Source organism: Phyllobates terribilis, unplaced genomic scaffold (genome assembly GCF_046119375.1).
Source record: "Phyllobates terribilis strain yellow unplaced genomic scaffold, ASM4611937v1 Scaffold_4__5_contigs__length_816908805, whole genome shotgun sequence".
Lineage (NCBI taxonomy): Eukaryota > Metazoa > Chordata > Amphibia > Anura > Dendrobatidae > Phyllobates > Phyllobates terribilis.
In genome coordinates, this window is record NW_027362764.1 from 524514917 (window position 1) to 524542041 (window position 27125).

Here is a 27125-nt window from a genome sequence, read left to right on the forward strand (position 1 = left end):
TTACATTATTTTATATTTTGCTTAAGGGATTGCTCACACTAGCGTATAAATAATCGGTCCCATTCTCATCCAAGATCGCATGCCATATGGACCAGCAGTATAACATCCAATTTTTACGGATAAATGACAATTCTGTAGTATAGGAGACTTTAAATGGTCCTTTAAAAGATAAATAGCTGCTGAGTTCTCCCTCAAAATGTCTTTACATTGTTTCTTAATCGATTTGTATGATTAAGGGTGCTATAAAAGGTTGAAAAAGTTCTGAAATAAGTCTTCTTGGTATGATTTTTTTACATGATAAAAGCCTGGTATTTTTACAGTGTTATGTAGACTTTTCATACACACTGTATATGAATGGACAGTACTGAGATCTTTCTAATTATATTTTACATCTAGACCTTCAACAATGACAAACGAACATCATCTACATTTGGAGGAAAGATTTACTGTGACCACCATTTTTCTGAATTTTAAAAGACCTTCCAACAGTTAAAAATGTATAAAAATACTTATACTCACCTTGAAGCTCACTTCTCCAGTCACTCCATTCCTCACTATTACCTGTGCGGTCCTCGGTGCATCTTCTCATCTCCGCCACTAAGTACTGAATCCCAGAGCCTCTTTACACTAAGCTCTGGAGAGATCGCACAGCATTTATAAGACGAGTTCAATTCGAGGAGAATAGCTTTGCTTCAAAACTAATGTACCTGGAAAATCTGTGCGACCCAATGAACGAATTAAAATTTTGCCTGATCCACTCATGTCTAGTAAGTGTGATGCTGAAATACTGATTCTTAAAATTAATGGATTACTGTGTCACAATTAGGGATGAGCAGACCCGTGGAAGTTCAGGTTCTGGTACCCTACCCGAACTTAAGTCCAAAGTTTAGGTTGGGTACCTGAACTTTACTCTCTCTCTCTCTCTCTCTCTCTTTCCCCAGAACTCCGAACAATGCAATGGACTTCTGGGAGAAGTTCATGTTCGACGATTAGCACCGAATGACCAGGGAGAATTCAAATGAAAGCATTTTAACATAGATAGCTAATAGGTCAACCAGGAGAACTTTAGAATCAGGTTCAAAAGAACAATCCAAAATGTGGAAAGGACTTTCAAGAGTTAATAGAAAAATGCACTACTGTGAAAAAGTACTAAGTTTTTTGCATTACATAAAAATTTGCTTCATTTATTGTACAGTTAGAAATATATTTAATAAACCTTCAAAGCTAGAAATACATAATACTACAAATTTACATCTTAACATAGTGGTCTATGTAGGAATCATAATTGGGGCTATTTCTAACTTTCTTGTCACTACTATGATTCAAGAACTAACTCATAATATAATTGTGTTCTAAATATATAGTAAACTAATAAGGAAGAAATGGTTCATGTTATTATTATCATTATCACAATTTACGACGCATTATAAACACAGGGGTAAAGTAAAAGCATACAATGTAATGGAGAACTATTAACAAAGACTTAATTGAATGGCAAAAAGCCAAATTATAAATGAATAAAACCATAACAGCACCTTTCTCATATGTGTAGTCATTTTATTCTTTTTAAAGATCTATGTTTCTATCCCACCTTGAGGGCTCGTGTTTCTCTACAACTCCACAGAGTCCAGTCATGATGAAATAAATAATTCCTCCATAATATTGTCTGTGTTTCAATTGCAGCGTTGGGTATAACATTTAGCCAGTAATTTTTCCTACAATAAAATGAAGCAAGATAAACAAATTCAATTTATTAAAGAAACAAAGATTTTTTTATTTAAAGAAAGAGACATAAAAGTAGGATCTTTCCAGTGAAAATGCCCTAAAACTGTCCAAAGGACCACAAAAGGACTCATTACACGGTAAAAATATTTGTACTAAGCCTAAATGACTGCACTCTAATTCCCTGCATTTCAGAGTAATGGAGCACCCATGAAGCATTGTATTTTAGCAACAGATAAATATTTTTTTCTGGTAGATCAATCATGTATGGCAAAATGCTAAGTGTAGCTCCATATAATATCACAGGTATGCATTAATACAATTTGAGTACTTACATTTTAATTGCTGCCGTATTACACATCCTTACAATGAAATTGTGTTGCAAAGGCCCTGTCACACATAACGAGATCGCTAGCGAGATCGTTGATACGTCACGGGTTTTGTGACGCAATAGAGACATTGCTAGCGATCTCGCTACGTTTGACAGGTAGCAACGATCAGGCCCCTGCTGCGAGATCGTTGATCGTTACAAAGCTCCCTGGACCATTCCTGGGTCGTTGCACTCCCGCTGGGCAGTGTGCATCGCTGTATTTGACACCTAGCCAACGACCTCGTCCAGCGATTCAGAACTGAGACACGTAGGCGTGCATAAATTGGACTATTCCGCGCCCCTCATCCCCGATTGGTGGTCGCTACGGCGTTCTCATTTCCGGACGCGCATAAAGAAGGCAACAGAATACCGATTCCGTCCTTTTGTTTCTGACCTCGTGCTTGATTGCAGATCCTACCAGAGTTCTCCGGGCTGTTAATATCCGTTCATTGGACTAGTGCTGATTTTTGCGGATCATTGCAGCGTTCTCCAGCTGTGACTCCGCTTTGAACATATCAGGCATCTTTAGTGAGGTAGGTATTGTTTGAGGTCTCAAATGCGTTTCCATTTTTTATTCTTTTATCACACATTTACTAATTATCTGTTATCTTTGCTTTTCAGGGAGGGAGGGCTTGGCTTCTATTTGTATATATATATATGTATGCTTTTGAATGGGCAGATATTTTAGGGGTCTCGTGCACACGCACCCACACAGCATGTTTTCTGTCATGCTCACAGAATGGAATATGGTTTTCCATGATATTTTTTATATACAGTTTCAATACTTGTGTTAATTGTTTTGTTGAAAGTGTTCTCATCTTTTCATGTTATGTTTGCAGTTTGCACATCATGGACGACGGGCAGTGTGCTATTGTGGTTGCTGTATTGCTGGTTGAGGAAGCTCGGCGTCAAGATGAGGCACGAGAGCTACAGAGGCGTTCCAAACGAAAGCGTCGCATGTGGACCAGAGAGTGGCTGCAGAAGAGGTCTGAATTGTCCCACATGCAACTTGTAAGAGAGCTTCAGGAGAAGAATCCTCATGATTTCTGCAACTATCTGAGGATGTCAGAGGAATCTTTTAAAGAGTTACTGGAACGAGTTACGCCACGTATTCAATGGAAGGATACAGCGATGCGTGCTGCCATTCCGGCAGATGAAAGATTGGCAGTCACACTGAGATTCCTGGCCACCGGACGCTCACTCCAAGACTTGCATTTTTCTGCAGCCATTTCAAGGCCCATGCTCAGTGTTCTAATCCCGGAGACATGTAATGCAATTTACCACAGTCTACGTAGTTACATACAGTTTCCCAACACGGAGGAGGAATGGAAAAAGATTGCCTCTGATTTTGAGCAGCTGTGGCAGTTCCCTAACTGTGGTGGGGCTTTGGACGGGAAACATGTCCGAATCACTCAGCCACCAAATAGCGGATCCTATTTTTATAATTATAAGGGCTATTTCAGCATCATCATGATGGCCCTTGTTAATGCCAATTACGAATTTATAAATGTAGATGTTGGCATGAACGGCAGGGTTTCTGATGGTGGTGTTTTAGAGCACACACTTTTTGGAGAGCGATTGGACAACTGTGACCTACACTTGCCTCCCAACTCAGAGACTACAGGTAACCTTAATTTTGTTTTTGTCGGCGATGAAGCCTTCCCACTTCATCCCAATCTTATTAAACCGTTCCCCCAAAAAAGTCTTACCCAGGAAAGAAGAATTTTCAATTATCGTTTGTCAAGGGCACGTCGTGTTGTCGAAAATGCCTTCGGTATCATGGCCAACCGCTTCAGAGTTTTTCACACGCCAATTAACATGAAGCTTACATCAATAGACTCTGTTGTTTTGGCCTGTTGCACGCTTCACAACTTTCTTCGTCGACGTGATGCAATTACGTACTGTCCGCCTGGCTTCGTGGACTCTGTGGACCTAGCCAATGGGGAAGTGGAGCTCGGTGAATGGCGTTCAAATGATCCTGCAATTGCAGGCCTTCAACCAGTGGGATATGGCAGAAACACCTAGGATGCGAAGACCAGCCGCGACAACTACTGCCAGTATTTTAACGGTCCTGGTGCTGTTACTTGGCAACATCAGAACTTATAGTGGGCAACTACTGACAATTATACACTACTTTCAGTTTTGTATTGATTTGTGTAATAAACTGTGTTTAACTTTGCAAAAGATTTGTTTATCATTGTTTCAATAGTAAGGGCCCGTATACACATACGTGTACTACTTCAGGGGCGGACATAGGAATCATGGGAGCTCATAGCAGAAGTTATAATTGGGACCCCCCCACAAAAAAAAAAAAAAAAGGAAATAATTGTTGGGGACACAGAAGAGCAGATCCCACAACCTTCCAGCCTTTCTTCCTTTCTGAACTCCTAGATTCCTCTTTCATAGCCCCATAAAAATGTGATGCCAACAAAAGTGTCCCCCTTAACACAGTATGATACCCCGATGGTGACTTCCTCCTTTTTAGCCTCCACATGCACAGTGTAATGACCCTAATGTATCACATGAGCCATGTATGAGGGATGTGGAGTCGGAGTCATGGAAATTGAGGAGTCGGTTTGGCTTATCGACTCCGCAGCCCTGTATACCAGGATGGGAGAGCACACAGTATAATGCAGCCCCCCATAGGGTATAAGGCAGCTCCAGTCCTCCAGTATTATCAGTACTGACTGATTTACAAAACTATATAAATACATACTTACCACTCCTTATTCCCCGCTGCTTCAGTCTCTGCAGCGCGTCTCTCTCATCACGACAGCAGCTGGCAGCTCCACTGTCTGACACAGCGTGGTGCATCGTAGCAGCGTTGCCGCTGTTTGATTAACCGCCACCCACCGGCACTGTACTCAGTAATGGCTGCGTGTAGTGTGTTGTGCGGCTGTGCCTTGTAGTAATGCCACAGCAGGGCCCACTCAAGCACAATTAAAGGCGTTGGCCATGTCTGAACACAGTGGCAGTGGGCGGCAGCGGCAATCAAACAGAGGAGCGTGGGGTACAGAATGGGGGAGACTGCTATGGGGTCCGCTGGCTCACGGGCCCCCTACGGCCACGGGCCCCATAGCAGTTATGTGGCCTGCCACCAATGGCGGTACGCCACTGTTGCACTCGTATGTATACATACACATCCATATACACATACATATTCAGATACATAAAAATCTACACCCATATCCACACTTATATTTAGATAACCAGATATACACACACATACTCACAGACACAGAAGTATGCATACCTATATGAAAATATAGATACATATTTCTACATAAAACCACCTAAACACCAGTGTTCCTGTGTGACCGTCACACTAGAGACACTGCTGCGTTCTACAGATGTCGCATTATCAATACAGCGTCTCTAGTCCGACACGCTAATAATTCAAGTCACAGTAGCGTTCTCTAATAAACCGCGGGTTTATTGGCGACGTTGATGCGTCATGGGCGTGGTTACCGACGTTCATGCGTCGTGGGCGGGTCTAACGACGTAGTTGCGGCCTAGCTTATTAAGAGCATTATGGCATCCAGGGTCAGGGCATCTCCTTGGGGTGACGCTGAGGTGTGCTACCTTGTGAAGCAACTGGATGCACTTGATTATGAGTGCCGTGTGCACTCTGAGCATCCAGTGCTCCATCATAAGCGGGCGGTGCTGCAAAGGATCGGTCGGGGCCTGGTCCAGAGATTTGGGTGCAGCGCTCTGCTACACAAATCCGGAAGAAGCTGGCGGACTTGAAATATAGGTCTGCCGACCGAATCGTCAGCATCCGGTCACGGACCCTGCCCCGCCGTGGTGAGTGGTTTTAAAATATGTTAGCACAATATATGGCAGCACATTAGTTACAACTGCAATTACCTTAGGTATCTAATGTTATTTGTTTTCCAGCACCTGCAGCCCCAGAGCCCCCAAGGGAGTCACCTCCAGCCCTGGAGCCCCAGCAGCATTCCTCTACCAGCTCGCCAGCATCACTCCGTGACATAGGTGCAGCTTCATCTATCGGTAATGCTTTCACATAAAATACAGTCCATACAACTTGGAAAGTATAGGGCTGTCATGTACTATTAAGTGTTGTGTCTTTCTCTAGCCGGTGGTGCCAGGGGATCCGGGTGGTCCTTAAGCTCGTCATCATCCGAGCAACCCGAAAACCGTAAGTGTTAAATACCAAACATGTACCTGATAGGCTGTGTGCCCATGATGCGTTTTTTAAGGCGTTTCTGCAGCGTTTTTGCTGCTGTGGAAACGCATTAAAAGCGCATGGTAGAAGGTCTGCCATGTTCCCCAATGATAATCCGCATGTGCTGTGCACATGCTGCCGAAATTTCCGCTGCACATTATCATTGCGGAAAAAAACGCAGCACTACCAATTATTTTGCAGAAGGGGGTTTTTTTGCGCCGCCATTGACTTGCATTATAATGCGCCAATTCCGCAATATTGCATCTGTACTTGCGTAATTAGCGCATTCTAATGTGTGGATGGTACCCGGTTGTGGTGCATCGTGGGCACATAGCCTTAATTTGATGAATGTACAGAATTATTGGACTTAAGTTTAACTATTACCTCCGTAGAAATCCCAACACTACAAGATCTCCTGGCGTCACAACGGAGACTGAGTGAAGAGATCCACCAGCACGGAGTGATGCTGGCAAGATTTGTGGCAGCCCATGACCGTCACGGCAGCCAATAAATTCTTTTTTGTTATGTAGTTGATATTATTTGGTTGGTTATATTTTTTATATTTTTATAAAAAAAAGTTAGTTTATATCCACTATTGTCTACACTTTGTTACATCTAATCCTATCCTGTGAGATACTGCCTGAAGAGTTGTGTATCTAATCCTATCCTGTGTGATACTGCCTAAAGAGTTGTGTATCTAATCCTATCCTGTGTGATACTGCCTGACGGGTTGTATATCTAATCCTATCCTGTGTGATACTGCCTAAAGAGTTGTGTATCTAATCCTATCCTGTGTGATACTGCCTGACGGGTTGTGTATCTAATCCTATCCTGTGTGATACTGCCTGACGGGTTGTGTATCTAATCCTATCCTGTGTGATACTGCCTAAAGAGTTGTGTATCTAATCCTATCCTGTGTGATACTGCCTAAAGAGTTGTGTATCTAATCCTATCCTGTGTGATACTGCCTGACTGGTTGTGTATCTAATCCTATCCTGTGTGATACTGCCTGATGGGTTGTGTATCTAATCCTATCCTGTGTGATACTGCCTAAAGAGTTGTGTATCTAATCCTATCCTGTGTGATACTGCCTGACGGGTTGTGTATCTAATCCTATCCTGTGTGATACTGCCTAAAGAGTTGTGTATCTAATCCTATCCTGTGTGATACTGCCTGACGGGTTGTGTATCTAATCCTATCCTGTGTGATACTGCCTGACGGGTTGTGTATCTAATCCTACCCTGTGTGATACTGTCTGACGGGTTGTGTATCTAATCCTATCCTGTGTGATACTGCCTAAAGAGTTGTGTATCTAATCCTATCCTGTGTGATACTGCCTGACGGGTTGTGTATCTAATCCTATCCTGTGTGATACTGCCTAAAGAGTTGTGTATCTAATCCTATCCTGTGTGATACTGCCTAAAGAGTTGTGTATCTAATCCTATCCTGTGTGATACTGCCTAAAGAGTTGTGTATCTAATCCTATCCTGTGTGATACTGCCTGACGGGTTGCGTATCTAATCCTATCCTGTGTGATACTGCCTAAAGAGTTGTGTATCTAATCCTATCCTGTGTGATACTGCCTGACGGGTTGTGTATCTAATCCTATCCTGTGTGATACTGCCTGACTGGTTGTGTATCTAATCCTATCCTGTGTGATACTGCCTAAAGAGTTGTGTATCTAATCCTATCCTGTGTGATACTGCCTGATGGGTTGTGTATCTAATCCTATCCTGTGTGATACTGCCTAAAGAGTTGTGTATCTAATAGAGATGAGCGTTGTTCTACTCGAACTGTTCGCCAATCTCAAATTCGAGCTGTTTTGGGCGGTGTTCGAGCCGTTCGGCGAACACGAACAATTTGATAAAAATTCGGCTGTTCGAGGTTATGTTCGATAACTGTTCGTGCACCAAAATCATAACTGGATTTTTTCTCAGTAATGATGAAAATTAATGTTAATACGCAGTTTGAGTGTACAGCGGGGTGGGGGGAGGGGCAGGGGATGGATCTCTGCAGGAACAATGAAGATCTCCATTTTTTTTTCTCTTTCCCGCATTTGCAGTGGGGAGGTGCAATCTGTCAGCCTATCAGCAGCGCACACACGGAGCGAAGTGCTTTTTTTCACACAAGCAAGGGCATGTGTCATTGGCAGTGTATGTCACATGTCCTTGCCCTATAAGACCAAGCCATTTTCCCCGTCGCCACCATTTTCTCACTGCTGCAGCTGCGTGTTAGACGGCACCGCTGTTGCTGTGTGCGCTATACCTTGTTAATTTCAAGCCAATTTTCGCACAAATATACAGATAGCTTGGGAGTAGGGAATAGTTGTGATTGCAGTCCTTTAAAGGACTAGGTTACAGCATTTCCTACGACTTTTATCAGGGAGGTCTGTGCTCTTAAATAGATAGGTTGTGGGAGTAAACACTAATTGTAATTGGAGTCATTTTCAGGACTAGGTTACATCAGTTCCTATCAGTTTTTGCCAGGCCGGTCTGTGCCAGTGCTGTGCAAGTTTTTTTCACAGCATTTGGCTGAATCTAGCAAAGCTAATCCTTTTTGGCCTATTGCAGAGTGTGTTAGTCAGTGGAGTAGCCTATCTGTGCTGCAAGATATACCACCTGTGTATAGAATACCAATTTTTTTACTGCACCTAGTGAAGTAAAATCTTTTGGGCATAGCATCATTCTATTAGTCCATCTATACTGACCTCCATCAGGTTGCAAATTAAAACTAATTTTTATCTGCATCTACAGTACCTCTGAAAAAATATTTGGGCTTCTAGCTGTGTGTGAGACTTGTTGTATTAGTCCATCTATACTGACCTCCATCAGGTTGCAAACTGAATATATTTTTTTCTGCATCTACCTCTGAAAAAATATTTGGGCTTCTAGCTGTGTGTGGGTCTTGTTCTATTAATCCATCTATACTGACCTCCATCAGGTTGCAAACTGAATATAATTTTTTTCTGCATCTAGCTCTGAAAAAATATTTGGCCTTCTAGCAGTGTGTCGGACTTTCTCTATTAGTCCATCTATACTGACCTCCATCAGGTTGCAAATTAAAAATAATTTGTATCTGCATCTACAGTACCTCTGAAAAAATATTTGGGCTTCTAGCTGTGTGTGGGACTTGTTGTATTAGTCCATCTATACTGACCTCCATCAGGTTGCAAATTAAAAATCATTTTTATCTGCATCTACAGTACCTCTGAAAAAATATTTGGGCTTCTAGCTGTGTGTGGGACTTGTTGTATTAGTCCATCTATACTGACCTCCATCAGGTTGCAAACTGAATATATTTTTTTCTGCATCTACCTCTGAAAAAATATTTGGGCTTCTAGCTGTGTGTGGGACTTGTTGTATTAGTCCATCTATACTGACCTCCATCAGGTTGCAAATTAAAAATAATTTGTATCTGCATCTACAGTAACTCTGAAAAAATATTTGGGCTTCTAGCTGTGTGTGGGACTTGTTGTATTAGTCCATCTATACTGACCTCCATCAGGTTGCAAATTAAAAATAATTTTTATCTGCATCTACAGTACCTCTGAAAAAATATTTGGGCTTCTAGCTGTGTGTGGGACTGGTTGTATTAGTCCATCTATACTGACCTCCATCAGGTTGCAAACTGAATATATTTTTTTCTGCATCTACCTCTGAAAAAATATTGGGCTTCTAGCAGTGTGTGGGTCTTGTTCTATTAATCCATCTATACTGACCTCCATCAGGTTGCAAACTGAATATAATTTTTTTCTGCATCTAGCTCTGAAAAAATATTTGGCCTTCTAGCAGTGTGTCGGACTTTCTCTATTAGTCCATCTATACTGACCTCCATCAGGTTGCAAATTAAAAATAATTTTTATCTGCATCTACCGTACCTCTGAAAAAATATTTGGGCTTCTAGCTGTGTGTGGGACTTGTTGTATTAGTCCATCTATACTGACCTCCATCAGGTTGCAAACTGAATATATTTTTTTCTGCATCAACCTCTGAAAAAATATTTGGGCTTCTAGCTGTGTGTGGGACTTGTTGTATTAGTCCATCTATACTGACCTCCATCAGGTTGCAAATTAAAAATAATTTGTATCTGCATCTACCGTACCTCTGAAAAAATATTTGGGCTTCTAGCTGTGTGTGGGACTTGTTGTATTAGTCCATCTATACTGACCTCCATCAGGTTGCAAACTGAACATATTTTTTTCTGCATCTACCTCTGAAAAAATATTTGGGCTTCTAGCTGTGTGTGGGACTTGTTGTATTAGTCCATCTATACTGACCTCCATCAGGTTGCAAATTAAAAATAATTTGTATCTGCATCTACAGTACCTCTGAAAAAATATTTGGGCTTCTAGCTGTGTGTGGGACTTGTTGTATTAGTCCATCTATACTGACCTCCATCAGGTTGCAAATTAAAAATAATTTGTATCTGCATCTACAGTACCTCTGAAAAAATATTTGGGCTTCTAGCTGTGTGTGGGACTTGTTGTATTAGTCCATCTATACTGACCTCCATCAGGTTGCAAATTAAAAATAATTTTTATCTGCATCTACAGTACCTCTGAAAAAATATTTGGGCTTCTAGCTGTGTGTGGGACTTGTTGTATTAGTCCATCTATACTGACCTCCATCAGGTTGCAAACTGAATATATTTTTTTCTGCATCTACCTCTGAAAAAATATTGGGCTTCTAGCTGTGTGTGGGTCTTGTTCTATTAATCCATCTATACTGACCTCCATCAGGTTGCAAACTGAATATAATTTTTTTCTGCATCTAGCTCTGAAAAAATATTTGGCCTTCTAGCAGTGTGTCTGACTTTCTCTATTAGTCCATCTATACTGACCTCCATCAGGTTGCAAATTAAAAATAATTTTTATCTGCATCTACAGTACCTCTGAAAAAATATTTGGGCTTCTAGCTGTGTGTGGGACTTGTTGTATTAGTCCATCTATACTGACCTCCATCAGGTTGCAAATTAAAACTAATTTTTATCTGCATCTACAGTACCTCTGAAAAAATATTTTTGCTTCTAGCTGTGTGTGGGACTTGTTGTATTAGTCCATCTATACTGACCTCCATCAGGTTGCAAACTGAATATATTTTTTTCTGCATCTACCTCTGAAAAAATATTGGGCTTCTAGCTGTGTGTGGGACTTGTTGTATTAGTCCATCTATACTGACCTCCATCAGGTTGCAAACTGAATATATTTTTTTCTGCATCTACCTCTGAAAAAATATTGGGCTTCTAGCTGTGTGTGGGTCTTGTTCTATTAATCCATCTATACAGACCTCCATCAGGTTGCAAACTGAATATAATTTTTTTCTGCATCTACCTCTGAAAAAATATTTGGCCTTGTAGCAGTGTGTCGGACTTTCTCTATTAGTCCATCTATACTGACCTCCATCAGGTTCCAAACTGAATATATTTTTTTCTGCATCTAACCCAGCCAATAGTTTTGGCCTAATACCACAGTTTGGCCACTCAGCTCTGCTCGGTTACCATCCATTGTTTTTTTGTGCAAACAACTCCAGAGTTGTGAATTAGTTAACCACCAAAATGAGTGGAAAGAGGCCTGCTGCTGGTGGAAAGGGGAATAGGCGTGTTGGGAAGGGGAAAAAAGGTTGTGTCCATGGGGTAGGTGTTAAAGCAACAGTAACATCTGCAGAAGAAAGACCATCTTCCAGCCAAACTAAAATGTCTACTTCTTTTAGCGGACAATGTGATAAGATCCCTTTCTTACGGCCACGCCAATCGCTACAAATTCCAGATGAGGCACAAAAACAGCAGGTGCTTCAACGGATATCAAGTGCTCCTTTAAGTGGGCTCTCCTCCACATCAACTTCAACATCACAAATACTCCAGTCCTCAAAGGTGTCACCCAAATCGCACTTGCTTCCTCACAGCTCCCAAATCTCCAGCTGCCCGTCTGAGTATGAGGTAGAACAGATGGTTGAGTCTGCAGAGCTGTTTACTCATACTATAGACTGGGAATCAGAGGTCGACTCCAGCGCTTCTGTGAATCCAGACGAGGAAATGATCTGCACTGATGCCCAGAATCTTTATGAGTCGGATCCAGGACCAGACGCAGAAGGTTCTGACCATAATGTAGACCCTCATTCCCAAACTGTAACTCCTGTTGGTGGAGACAATGAGGAAGACGATGATAAGACTCAAATACCTGATTGGAGCGACAACTTTAGTTTTTTGTCAGGGCAGGAACAGGTTGGCTCTGAGGACGACGGGTGTGATAACACACAGGGTGATGATGATGAGGTTGGAGATCCCACTTACTGTCATCCCACAGTCAGCCAAGAGATGAGGTCAGCAGAGGAGGTGGAGGAAGATGCTAGTGACGACGAGGTCAGGTTGCGCCTTCCTGGACAGAGACGTAGTACTGGAAGCACGTCAACAACTGCATCCTCAAACACAACTCTGCCTCTCACCACAAGTCGTGGTGGCTCTTCAGGTCGCATGGGTGCTAAGCCTTGCATAGCCTGGGCATTTTTTCAGATCGATAAAGATGACCCAACTCGTGTTATCTGTAACATTTGTCAGCAAAAGCTAAGTAGAGGCCAAAAAATACATAGTTTGAGTATTTCATGCATGAACCGGCACATGGACATGAAGCATAAGTTGCAGTGGGAAGCTCAGTGTGCTACAATGCGGCCTAGCCGGCCGGGCCAACCACCGTCTGCCATATCTTGTGCATCCGCGGCCTCTTCATCCTCTGTGACTGGGGGGACAGCAGTCACACCTGTTTTGGGGCGCAGACCTGCCACCTCTTTACCCGCAACAGCCAGCGTGATTGGCAGGTCATCATTTTCTTTGGAGGTGGTAACAGCAGCTGGTGTTGAGCGCTGTCCGACATCGATAGCACCACCTTTGGATCAAGGCAACCTAACATGTCCGCCTGCATCTTCCTCACAGACCGGCAGTTTGCCGGGGACACCCTTATCAACCCCGTCTAAGCACAATAGCCAGCCCTCGGTCCCTCAGATGTGGACAAGTAAAAGACCATTTCCTCCTAGCCATGAGAAAGCTAAGAGGTTGAATTTCACCATCTGCAAGCTCTTGGCTACAGAAATTCTGCCTTTCCGCCTGGTGGACACAGAGGATTTTCGAGACCTTATGTCCGTCGCAGTGCCCCAGTACCAGATGCCCAGTCGGCACTACTTCTCAAAGAAAGGTGTGCCTGCGCTCCACCAGCATGTCGCACACAACATCACCACTTCTTTGAGAAACTCTGTGTGTGACAGGGTGCATTTCACCACAGACACTTGGACGAGTAGGCATGGACAGGGGCGTTACATGTCGCTGACTGGGCACTGGGTAACTATGGTGACAGCAGGACAAGGGGCTGCTGTCCAAGTCTTGCCGTCCCCATGAGTTGTGCGTCAATCCTCTTTATGTCAAAGTTCCTCCACTGCTTCTGCCTCCTCAACCTCCTCTCGGTCTTCCACCTGCACCCAAAGCCTGTCTGGTCATGCCACAAGCTTTCTAACTGCGCAGAAGGGATCCTGCACACCTCCTTACTATGCTGGCAGTAGGGCTCAACGTCATCAGGCGGTTTTTACATTGAAATGTCTGGGAAATGTGAGTCACACAGCTGAGGAGTTGTGGTCAGCTCTGGAGAACCAATTTCATGAATGGTTGTCTCCACTGGACCTGAAACCAGGGAAGGCCGTGTGCGACAATGCTGCAAACCTGGGTGCGGCCCTTCGCCGGGGCAATGTCACACACGTGCCTTGTATGGCTCACGTGTTGAACCTGGTTGTCCAGCAATTTTTAGCCCACTATCCCAGACTAGATGGCCTTCTGCAGAGGGCACGGTCGCTGTGTGCTCACTTCCGCCGTTCGCATCCCGCAGCTCAGCGACTTACATCTCTACAGAAGTCGTTGGGCCTGCCACTTCACCGGCTAAAATGCGATGTGCCTACCCGGTGGAATTCAATTCTGCACATGTTGCAGCGACTGTGGCAGCACCGACAAGCCCTGGTGCAATACGTTCTGACGTATAGCCTGGGCCAACGAGATTCAGAGGTGGGGCAAATCACGCTGGAGGAGTGGTCTCAGATCAGGGACCTATGCACCCTTCTGCACAGTTTTGAAATGGCGACGAAGATGTTTAGTGCTGACGATGCCATTATCAGACTATTCCGGTGATTTACATGCTGGAGCACATGTTAAACAGAATTCGGAGTCAGGTGGTGGCACAAGAGGAGGTGGAGGAAGTAGAGGAGGAGGAGTTGTATGCGGAAGGGCTAACATCTGCAAGGTCCAGACGGTCGGCAGCACCAAGGCGGCAGGCATGTGAGGGTGGGGGAGATGGTTTTACCAGGGCGCATGGTAGCAGCCAAACTAGTGAAGAAGGTGCAGGAGCCCAGGAAGAAGTGGAGGACGAACTGATGGAAGACTCATCAGATGAGGGAGACCCATCAGATGAGGGAGACCTTGATCACATTTCTGTTGTGCGAGGTTGGGGGGAGAGGACAGAGGAAGGAAGCATGATTGTTACCTCGCCACCAACACAACAGGGACTTGGTGCTCCTGGATGCACAACACACATGAGTGCCTTCTTGCTGCACTACCTGCAACATGACCCTCGAATTGTGAGAATTAGAAATAATCCTGACTACTGGGTTGCCACACTGTTAGATCCCCGGTACAAAAGTAAATTTGCAGAAATTATTCCTGCCATAGAAAGGGATGCACGCATGCAGGAGTATCAGCAGAGACTGTTGCAGAATCTTACATGTGCTTTTCCACAAAATACCAGTGGTGCACGTAGTGAATCTCACAGTTCCAACTTGCCAACCGTGGGACCGTCAAGTGTTCAGCACTCAAACCGTAACAGAACCACAGTATCTGGTGGTAACATCAATTTTGCGGAATCATTTCACCACTTTTTTAGCCCATCCTTTGCAAGGCCACAGGAGACAAGAAGTCTGACACATAGTCAACGCCTAGAGACGATGGTACAGGAGTATCTCCAAGTAAACATTGAAGCCACGACTGTGTCACTGGACCCTTGCTCTTTTTGGGCTTCCAATCTGGATAAATGGCCGGAGCTAGCCACTTACGCCTTGGAGATCTTGTCATGCCCCGCAGCCAGCGTTCTGTCTGAACGTGTGTTCAGCGCTGCTGGTGGTGTGCTGACAGATAAGCGCACGCGGCTCTCCACTGATAATGTAGACAGACTCACGTTCATAAAGATGAACAAATCATGGATCCGAAATGACTTTTCTACCCCTGTGTCATCCTGGGGAGAGTAAAAGCTTGATGATTGGTTAAAATCACCCTACCAACCATTTTAAGCTTTCAAATTACTAATCATGTTTATCTGTATCTTGACTGAAAAATAATTTGGGCTTTGTAGCTGTGTGCAGCACTGATCCTATTAGGCCATCTATAATAAGCTCCACCAGATTTAAAATTAAAAATAATTTTTAGCTGCATCTAGCCCGGAAAATAATTTTGGGGCTCCGAGATGCGGAAGACACATAAGTGCCTTCTTGCTGCACTACCTGCAGCATGACCCTCATATTGTCAGAATTCGAAGTAATCATGACTACTGGGTTGCCACACTCTTAGATCCCCCAAACTTTTCGATCAACCTTTTCAGTTTAATAAAGACCAAAAAAATGGTCATTTTTGAAATTATAAGCATTAGCAGGTTGTTAGAAACTGAAATCAAACAGTTTTCAACTCAAAACTTTATTCTAGGTGATGTTACATTTTCACATAGGACCCCTTGTTCGAAAGGAGCTTCTGAACTCTCTCGTCCATTGAATTTGTCAGGTTTTGGATGGTTTCTGCTTCAATTGTTTTGCATGAGGACAGAATACCCTCCCAGAGCTGTTGCTTAGATGTGAACTGCCTCCCGCCATCATAGACACTCCTTTTAATGATGCTCCAAAGGTTCTGAATGGGGTAGAGGTCAGGGGAGCATGGGGGTCACACCATAAGTTTGTCCCCTTTTATGCCCATATCAGCCAGAGATGCAGATGTTTTATGTGCAGCATGAGATGGTGCATTATCATGCAGAAAAATGATCTTGCTGTGAAATACACGGTTCTTCTTCTTGAACCATGGCAGGAAGTGCTGTTTGAGAAAATCCACATACATTATGGAGTTCATCTTTAGCACCTTCAGGGATCCTAAAGGGGCCGACAATCTCTCTCCCCATGATTCCAGCCCAAAACATTACTCCACCTCCTCCTTGTTGGCGCTGTAGCCGTGTTTGCGTGGGGTGTTCATCAACCAGCCATCCTCCACTCCATCCATCTGGACCATCGAGCGCTGCACGGCACTCATCCGTGAACAAAACAGTTTTGAAATCAGTCTTCATGTAATGTTTGGCCCACTGGAGCCGTTTCTGCTTGTGTGAAGTGGATAGAGGAGGTTGACAGGATGGCGTATGCACAGCTGCAAACCTCTGAAGGACCCTGCATCTTGTTGTTCGGGGGACGTTGGAGGCACAAGCAGCTTCAAAAACTTGTCTGCTGCTATGACAAGGCTTTTTTGCCGCTGCTCTTTCAACCTGACGTAATTGCCTGTAGGAAAGAGTCCTCAATTTGCCCTTATCAGCACGCACACGTGTGTACTGTGAATCAGCTACATACTTCTTGATTGCCAAGACACTTCATCCTGATCATCGCACAATGTTGATTGTAGTCATGCCTTGACCTAAACACTCCACAATTTGTTGCTTCTCAGCAGCCGACACATCCTTTTTCTTTCCCATTTTGGCAGAAAATGTAGGCTGCTGAATAATGTGAGAGAGCCTTCTTAAGTAGTCTTTCCTTTCATTGGACACACCTGACAAACTAATTAGCACTGGTGTCTGCAATTGCTTACAGTGATATAAAGAGCCCTGACACACATCACCATCACTGAGTTTAACTGACAAACAAACAAATTCTTCCCTTATCACTCCTAAACACTTTTTGCATAATAATTTGGAACACAGTGTACATGTGCTTTTCCACAAAACACCAGTGGTTCACGTAGTGAATCTTACAGTTCTAACTTGCCAACCGTGGTCTGTATGGAGTTGTTCAATAAAGGGCCCAAAATTAAGATAACATAGATGGGAGAGGTCTCTATGAATAGGAATTCCTAAGTATTTGATACCCTGTGAGGGCCAGGCAAAGGGAAAGTTGGACTGGATGGAATCCTATATGGATTTGGGGAGGGAGACATCGAGGGCCTCAGACTTCGCTGCATTGATTTTAAAATTTGACCATGTAACAAAGTGATCTATTTCAGCCATAACAGCATGGATGGATATATGTGATTGAGTGATATATACTAGGACATCATCAGCAAATAGAGAGCACTTGTACTCGGTGCCTCCCACCTCAATCCACCTAATATTGGGGTTATGGCGAATTGATGAGAGCAGGTGCTCCGTCACTAGGATGTATAAGAGAGGGGACAGAGAACATCCCTGCCTTGTCCCATTGGTGATTGTGAAAAGTGATGAAAATGTTCTGACGCGCCCCCTGGGCCTTGGGACACCCGGAGCCGGACCCTTTTTGGTGGATGCTGGTGGTTGTAGTCTCCGTGGCGGAAACCCGGTTCCGTGGCTCAGGGCGGTCAAACCAGTGGCGGAACTATTTATGTGGTTTTGATGTTTAAATGTCCGACTACGCCACCCGTGGATTGAGGTCAGAGTGAACCACCGCTCCAGGGCAGACCGCTGAGACTGGTGTTGTGGGTGCAGCAGAGCGTAGCATAACTCCCCACGGGAGGAGTATAGCCTCAGGGCAGTGTATGCGGAGGATGGGGGTGATGGTGCAGGGCAGCAGCAGTAATGACACGGAGTCAGTGATGCAGTCCAGGGCCTTTACTCACAGTTCTTATTATCCAGACCATGTCTGCAGGTAACGGCTGCCCACGTCGTACTGTGCTCACCAGGTGAGGGGCTCAGACAACTCCCAGATAACTTTGGAGCGCTTCACAGGACCCCCTTTGTGTGTCCTTTGTCTGGCCTTTCTTACCAACCCTTCTGTCCGGCTGCCTCGGGCCTCCTCTTGGTAAACTTGGCGCCAGTTTCCCTGACCCTATGTGGTGCCTTCCTAGCGGGTGTAGCGAGGGGCTGTGCCACATAAAATGTCACAGCCTCCTGTTTCTAGCTGAGGGTCGTTTCCTGCCTCCACTAGTTTCAGGGACCGGTCTCCCCCTTTGGCCTGACCCCTCCACGCAGGTGGATTCTGGCGTGCGGTGGCGACTCGCCCGTCCGCACCCCTGAGGTCCCTTCGTTCCTCGTTCCTGGAGCCTTCTCCGCTCCTCTTCCTTCCTTCTCCCTCTTCCAGGCCTGGGCCTCTGTTACTAGGCCCGCCTCCGGAGCAGAGCTCATGCAGAGCCCCTGCTCCCTGCCACTTCTGCTCAGACTTCTCTGCACTGAACTAAGATGGTGCCCACCTTTTATACTCCCTTCTCAATGCACCCAGGAACTGCTTCCTCCCTGCTCCTGCACTACAGGGTTCCCCTTCCTCAGTGTTCCCTCCCCCCACTCCAGCCAGGGACAGGGACTGTCGTGCCCATCTCAGGGGCATATTGGTCGCCCTGCCCCACGGCAATGTGGTGTAATGCATGCAGGTGTCGGGTCATGATCCACACTCCATCCTTACCTGAGAGTGAGATATCACACCTCTGGGTGAGGTGCAATACCTCTGTAGCAACCGAGCCCTCAGGGTGCTACAGTTCCATTTATCTTCAGCCTAGGTGACGTATTGCGATACAGGGCCGTGATTTTGGCTATAAAAGGGTCCCCTAGACCCCTACCCCAAGCTTTTTAAGAGAATCATATATGGCGTGCCAGGAGACTCTATGGAATGCTTTCTCAGCATCCAACGAGAGTATCTAATTACAAATTTTTAACTGCATCTAGCCCAGGAAATACTTTGTGCCTAGTAGCAGTGTCTGCTAGTCAGCGGATTATCCCGGCTGTTAAGCAAGCTACACCACCTGTAGTTTGGACACTTCATTTTTTCAAAGGAAATGCTTCGGGACCACGGGATACTCAGTGAAGAGCATCAGGAGGCACCCCAAGGCATAGGGGCTGGGACTGGCAGTAGGATGCCTTGCGGTGGACAGCCGAGCTCGATCCTTATAAAAGCTTTTTAACTGCAGCAGCTTTAGTGGACGCTACTGGAGCTGGAATTACGCGGCTGCTGGCATGAGACTTGCCCTCCAATAGATCCTTGTAAATGGATTTAAAGTGTATTCATTCAAATTAGAGAGACAATTTAAATTAAAAAGCTTAGAGCTGCCTCCACCACAGGGGGGCTCGCTCGACCCACCAGCGGACAGGCACCAGTATTGGGAGAGGGGGGCTGGCCGTCAGGGTCCACCGCGGCTCTGGCACAAACCCGGCGACACGGAGGTAGCACGGGCAGGAACGGACTGGCCGTGTCGGCTTCTCACTTTTTGGATTTTAGAAGGGCATGACATGCCTATATCTGTGTCTCCCCCTCCTTTTACTCCTCCACCTCTTTTCTTTTCGCATGACTATATGTACTTGTCACTTTTCCATGTGTTAGTTATGTCTTCTGAGCAGTTTGTCAGCTTCTGGACACCTTTGAAGGTGTTTTCTATGTGTTTCTATGTGTTTTTGTTTGCCTGCCATTGGTTTTAACGGTGTTCGAAGGTGTTCGACGAACAGTTCGACGAACAGTTCGGCGAACACACGGGTGTTCGACGAACCGAACCGAACTCGAACACTACGGGGGTGGCTCAACACTAGTATCTAATCCTATCCTGTGTGATACTGCCTGACGGGTTGTGTATCTAATCCTATCCTGTATGATACTGCCTGACGGGTTGTGTATCTAATCCTATCCTGTGATACTGCCTAAAGAGTTGTGTATCTAATCCTATCCTATGTGATACTGCCTAAAGAGTTGTGTATCTAATCCTATCCTGTGTGATACTGCCTAACAAGCAGTGCAGGGGCAGTAAAGCCCACTCCAAAGTCGGCTTTCACACCCTCCTGCTTATTGATGTTATCAGCTGAAGTTGTGTAGGGGCAGGAAAGCCGTCTGAAGTTGGCTTTCATTGCCGCCTACTTATTGATGTTATCAGCTGAAGTTGTGTGGGGGCAGGAAAGCCGTCTGAAGTCGGGTTTAATAGCCGCCTGCTAATTGATGTTATCAGCTGAAGTTGTGTGGGGGCAGGAAAGCTGTCTGAAGTCGGCTTTCATTGCAGCCTACTTATTGATGTTATCAGCTGAAGATCATTGGCATACCGTGCACCATGACTATGACCCCAAAGACTAAAAGAAGGGAAGTAGGAAGAGGAGGGGAAGAAGACCAGCTGTGAAGAAGACCAGAGGACACAGGGAGAAGACAGAAGACAGGTGATAAAGCCTGGAGCCGGAAGAGGAGAAGGGGAGGAGGTGATCACCAGCAGAGAGCAGGGATGGGAATAGAGGGTAGAGAATGGAGGGGAGGGAACGGAGATTGGGAAGGGATCGGAGGGCAGGGGTGAGGGGTCCCACCCTCGGGAAGAGGTAAAGCAGAAAATAAGGCAACAGAAAAACATTTTTATTTCAATCAGGGTGAGATCAGAGGGCAGGGGTAAAGTTAAAAAAGAGTACAATAAACAATTTTTTTATAAACAAACAAAAATGTGAACAATTTTAACAATTTAAATAAGTATTAAATTAACAATATTTACAAAATGATAAAAAAAATTGAAATGAAACATCACTACAGTTCTTCATATCGATTACCTGTATTTGTGTATCCGTGCCTGGGGGAAACAAAAGAATCAGAACACATGGGATACTGTAGGGGGGGGGCAAGGCTTTGTGGATGCCGGATCCTCTGCACTGGTGTGCTGTGAAGTGGGTCCGGCATATGGGTCCAAGAATGTTGTTGAAAATGGCCAGGGTCAATCAGAGTATGTACAGTAGACGTTTCATTAAGTTCACCGGCTGCCGCTTTATTTAAAGTCTCAAACATGACCCTTTCTGCGTGCGCCCTCTGTCGGTCATCCAGCCTCTGTAGTCTCTCGCCAGCATATGTTGCAAAGCTGTCCCGCTTGGCCTGGGTCTGCAGAAGTAGAATCTTGTTCGCCAGAGATACTAGATCTGGCGATGGCGGCAAGCTGGCCTTTCTTTTCCTTGATTTTCTTTTCGCCGAGGCACAAGGTCTTCACTTGTAGAGGCCATAGGGTCTTCATTCACCGATGCCATAGGTTCCTCATTCCTTGACATAACACTCGCCTCCTCCATACCATGTTTCGTAGCCGAGATGTCGTCATCTTGCCGATGGTGCTGTGGGAACACAAAATTAAAGTTAAGATTTGGTTACAACATCCAGCAGGTATGTTATGACCAGCATGGGTACACGTGCACTAAAAAACAAATATGAGGGGCGGCTAAACTATGGCATGTACATTGAAAGTATAAATGCTATTTACAGGGAAGCAAAGAAGGTACTTACATCTTCAACAGGGGAGTCAGTCCGTATGTCGGGGTCTTCTTCCGGGGTCGGCCGCATCGTACACGCCATTCGCCGAGGTAGCTCCTGGTCACGGGTGAAGGCAAGCAAGTCATAATACCATAATGTCGGCACATAAACCTCATCTGTGCCGGTACCTGACTTCTTTGAATTCTCCACCCGGTTGAGTTCTTTCTTATATACGGTGCGTAGACCCTGGATCTTTCTCTTCACCAGCTCTTCATCCACCTTCTCGTTGGGGCCATGCCTTTTAAAGAGGGAAATCAATTGCTGGTAGGCCTCCCTCTTTTTCTTTCTATTGCAGTAGTCTGAAGATTTTATTTGCCAAAGGCACGGCAGGGAGCGGTAGAGGTCAATCATTTCCCTCACAAACTCTTCACTTTTGAAAGCCATCTGAAAAGGATAGCAATACAGTGAGCATACATGAAACATTTTAAAACATAGTAAAAAGTACTACACACCATTTGCTGACTAAAAATGGCCTCCAATGTATAAGCAAACGTATACTTGTTGGGTGTGACAAAAATCCACTAAAATAACTTACCCTGTAAACAAAGCAATACAGTGCCTGAAGAACCCAAAAGTCAAAGTTCAGTCACAGCTGAAGAAAATCCACAAATGAATGGAATCACAGCAGTAGAACGCAACTAGGATCCAAAAATCAGGATGCTGACAAGGCTTCAACAAATCCCAGATGGACGAAACTTGCCCGGAGAACACTGCTACGATCCGAAAGCAGAGCGCAGATAGGAACAAAGGAGCGGAATTGCCCCAACGTCGCCTTTTTTAAAAAAACGGCCGCCAATCAGAACGCAGTAGCGTCCACCAATCGGAGATGAGTGGGCGCGGAAAGGTAATTTTATGCACGCCTTTCTGACACAGTACAGTCCCTCAAACTGTGGATCATTGAGTGTGGATCATTGAAATAACTGCTGTGTGACAGCGTCCCAGCGACCAACGAGATCGTTAGTTAGATCGCTGGGGCGGCCGAAATCGTTGGCAAGTTATACATGTTTGATGGCTCCCGAATGATCTCTCCAGCGATCTCAAAACTGTGACGTAGTAACGATCTCGCTAGCGATCTCGTTATGTGTGACAGGGCCTTAAGGCTATATGATAAGATCCAAGGACCATGCAAACAACAGGATCACATCCACCCTACATGGCAGCACATTGAGCCTCTTCTACTCCAGTGTGGTGCCACATTGTGCCTTCTTCTATCACTGATTTATGAGCATAGCCCAATGTTTTCTGTCTGATTTTGTATGAGTGAACCTCAAAAAACCTTGGAGTGACTATGTATAAATCTGGAGGCATACAGAGGTCCAGTATAGTGACACAGATTTCAACAGAGGCCGTGTTAAGACATAATAAACTTTTTTTGGGGTGATGTGCAGTGTTACTTTTCCACTACACATAGCATTTTGCAATTAATCCAAAAAGGTCTACTTTTATGTCATCTGACCAGAGCACCTTTTCCACACGCTAGCTGTGTCTCCTACATGGCTGTTTGCAAACTGCAAATGAGACTTCTTATGGCTTGTTTTCAAAACTGGCTTTCTTTTTGGCACTCTTCCATAAAGGCCAGATTTTTGGAGTATACAACTAATAGTTGTCCTGTGGATATATTCTTCCTCCTGACCTGTGGGTCTTTGGAATGCCTCAGAGTGACCATAGGCCTATTAGTTGCTTCTCTAATTACTGCTCTCCTTGCTTGGGGTGTCAGTTTAGGTAGATAGCAATGTCTTGGTAGGTTTGCAGTTGTTCCAAACGCCTTCCATTGTTGTATGTCGGATTGAACAGTGCTCCGTAAGATGCTAAGAGCTTGGGCTATTTTTTTTTAAACCTAACCCAACTTCACTCTTCTCCACAGCTTTATCCCTTACCTGTCTGGTGTGTTACTTGGTTTTCATGATCCTGTTTGAACCCTAATGTTCTCAAATAAACCTCTGAGGCCTTCACAGAACCGCTGTAGATATACTAAGAATAAATTACACCCAGGTGTACACAATTTACTATTTATGTGACTTGTGGAGGCAGTTGGTACTTCAGGATTGTATTTAGTTGTATCAGACTATAGAAAGCTGAATACCAATGCACATCGCAATTTTCAGATTTATAGTTTTAAAATATTTTGAAAACCATGTATTGTTTCCTTTACACTTCAAAAATTATTGCTACTTTATATTAGTGTATCACATAAAATTCCAATAAAATACATTTAAGTTTGTGGGTGTAATGTGAAAAAATGTGGAAACGCTCATGGGGTATGAATACTTTTTCAAGTCATTATATATTGTGGATGAGTGTTTAAAAATCTAATTTTAATTTTCTTTAAAGATTTTATTTTTTTGTGAATAAATTTAAGTAAATCTCAATAATGCACAGCCTGTAATTGCTCAGAAAATACACGTGGGGGAGAGGAGGGAGAGTGGACCCTGCTGACCATAAGAGCTTACACTCTACAGGATAAAGAGAGACAGAGAGAGAGCCCTGCTGACCACAGGAGCTTAGATATTACAAAACAGAGAGACTTACATAGTGACTCTGGAGATGGAAAATGACTCTGCCGTACAACCTGTGCTCCACTGGGAGCCGCTGATCTGTGGTGGCTCAAGTACTGACTACCACTGTGGAAGGTATTATAATCCACTAGAAGTAATAGCTCCAGGTCATTATGGGTAGGCCTGAGTCGCCATACAAATAGATGTTAACCTGGTTTCTGATGTTTCAGCAGCATGGTGAATGGTGCCAGAAAGCTTTTTTTCTTGCAAACAGCAAATTGAATACCAAAGTGTTTGAATTCATGAGAAAACAATAATTTCAAGAGATTCAACTCAAACTTGATCATACTCAGATCTATCTACTAATCTCTATCTATCTAATCTACCTGTCTATCTGTATATGTATATATATATATGTATATACGGTTGGGCTCAAAAGTTTACATACCCCTGCAGAATTTTTCCTTTCTTGGCCTTGTTTCAGTGAACATGAATGATAGCAAAAAATCTCTCTCCACTCATGGTTATTGGTTGGGTGAAGCCATCAAATGTCAAACTACTGTGTTTACTCTTTTTAAAGCTAAATGACAATCAAAAACATCCAAATGACCCTGGTCAAAAGTTCACACACCCCAGTTCTTAATACCGTGTATTGCCCCCTCTAACATCAATGACAGCTTGAAGTCTTTTGTGGTAGGTGTGGATGAGGTTCTTTAATTTCTCAGATGGTAAAGCTACCCATTCTTCTTGGCAAAAAGCCTCCAGTTCCTGTAAATTCCTGGGTTGTCTAGCATGAACTGCTTGAGATCTCCCCAGAATGGCTCAATGATATTGAGGTCAGGAGACTGAGATGGCCACTCCAGAACCTTCATTTTGTTCTTCTGTAGCGAATGACAGGTCGACTTGGCCTTGTGTTTTGGATCATTGTCATGTTGGAATGTCCGAGTTCGTCCCATGTGCAGCTTCTGGGCTGATGAGTGCAAATTTGCCCCGAGTATAACATGCTGATAACATGCTGCATTCTTCTTCCCTTCAACTTTTATCAATTTTCCTGTGCCTTTGTAGCTCACACATCCCCAAAACATCAGCGATCCACCTCTGTGCTTTACTGTAGGAATGGTATTTCTATCATCATAGGTCTTGTTGACCTCTCTCCAAATGTAACGTTTATGGTTGTGGCCAAAAAGCTCAATTTTGGTCTCATCACTGCAAATTACCTTGTACCAGAAGTTTTGAGGTTTGTCTCTGTGCTGTTTGGCGTTTTGTAGGCGAGATACTTTGTGGCATTTGCGCAGTAATGACCTTCTTCTGGTGACTCGACCACGCAGCCCATTTTCCTTCAAGTGCCTCCTTATTGTGCATCTTGAAACAGCCACACCGATAGTTTTCAGAGAGTCCTGAATTTCAGCTGATATTTGTGGGTTTTTCTTTGCATCCCAAACAATTTTCCTGGAAGTTGTGGCCGAAATTTTGTTGGTCAACCTGACCGTGGCTTGGTTTGTAAAGAGCCCCGATTTTCCATTTGTTAATCACAGTTTGAATGCTGCTGACTGGTATTATGAATTCCTTGGATATTTTTTTGTATCCCTTTCCTGTGTTATACAGTTCAACTACCGTTTCCCGTAGATCCATTGACAATTCTTTTGCTTTCCCAATGGCTCATAATCCAGAAACGTCAGTGGCTGGATGAAAGATGCAAGAGTCTGTCTGGATCCCAGACACTCACTCTGCTTGTAATCAGCGTGTGTGCATAAAAGCTAACAGGTCACAGGTGAGGATGTTTCCTTTAGTAGCCATTCAAACCCATTTGTGTCAAATTCTGTTCATATTATCAGGCCAAAATCACCAGGGTATGGGAACTTTTGATCAGGGTCATTTGGATGTTTTTGGTTGTCATTAAGATTTAAAAAGAGAAAACACAGCAGTTTATCAATAAATGGCTTCACCCAACCAATAACCATGAGTGGAGAAAAAGGTTTTTGCTATCATTCATATTCTCTGAAATAAGGCCAAGGAAAAATTATGCCGGGGTATGTAAACTTTTGAGCACAACTGTATATATACAGACATATATGTATGCTCAATATACATATTTATATAACATTAATATTATTTTTTCTTTCAATATATGATTTCATTCTTTTATTATAATTATAATTTTCCATCTCAATTATTTCTGTGTCAAAACAAAAACCTAAGTTTCATAATAATGACTTTTAAAGTAATGATTTGGGGCATTTAGGATATTATTTTTTTTTTTATTAGCCCCCGAGGTTTATACATTGCTTATGTTATATGCCTATCTTTTTTTCCCCAAACTCATAGTAGATTGAGACGAATAATTAGAAAAAGAAATAATGAACACATTCTGAGAAGGAATAGTTAACAATCTGATTATTGCACATCAAAATTACAAAGCCTTTAAAGACAAACAGTTTCTAATGGCTTTCAGGTAGAGCTATTTATTTATGCAATTAAAAGCAACATGCAATTTCTAATAATTAGTAGATAATAGTTTTCTGCTAAGTACTTTGCAAAATTGCCTTCTGTGCTGCGTTCATTCTGCAGGGAACCAGTAAAAAATAGACAATAAAATGCTTGGAAATATGCAGTGTTAACACCATTTCTTGTATTACTGTAGGGGTTTATTGTTCCGAAATAATACTGTAGGTGGACTATTTTGGGAATTTATTCAGGTGTCTAACACACTTTGTAAAGTCTAAAGAAATTCCAACTTCTAATCATTTCTTATTTTAACTTTATCTTGTTGATATTTTTCCATTAATAAAAGCAAGATGCAGCCAACATTTAATGAGACATTATATATTTAGTACAATAATCAGCTCCAGTATATTCTATGATGGTGCATTAGTATT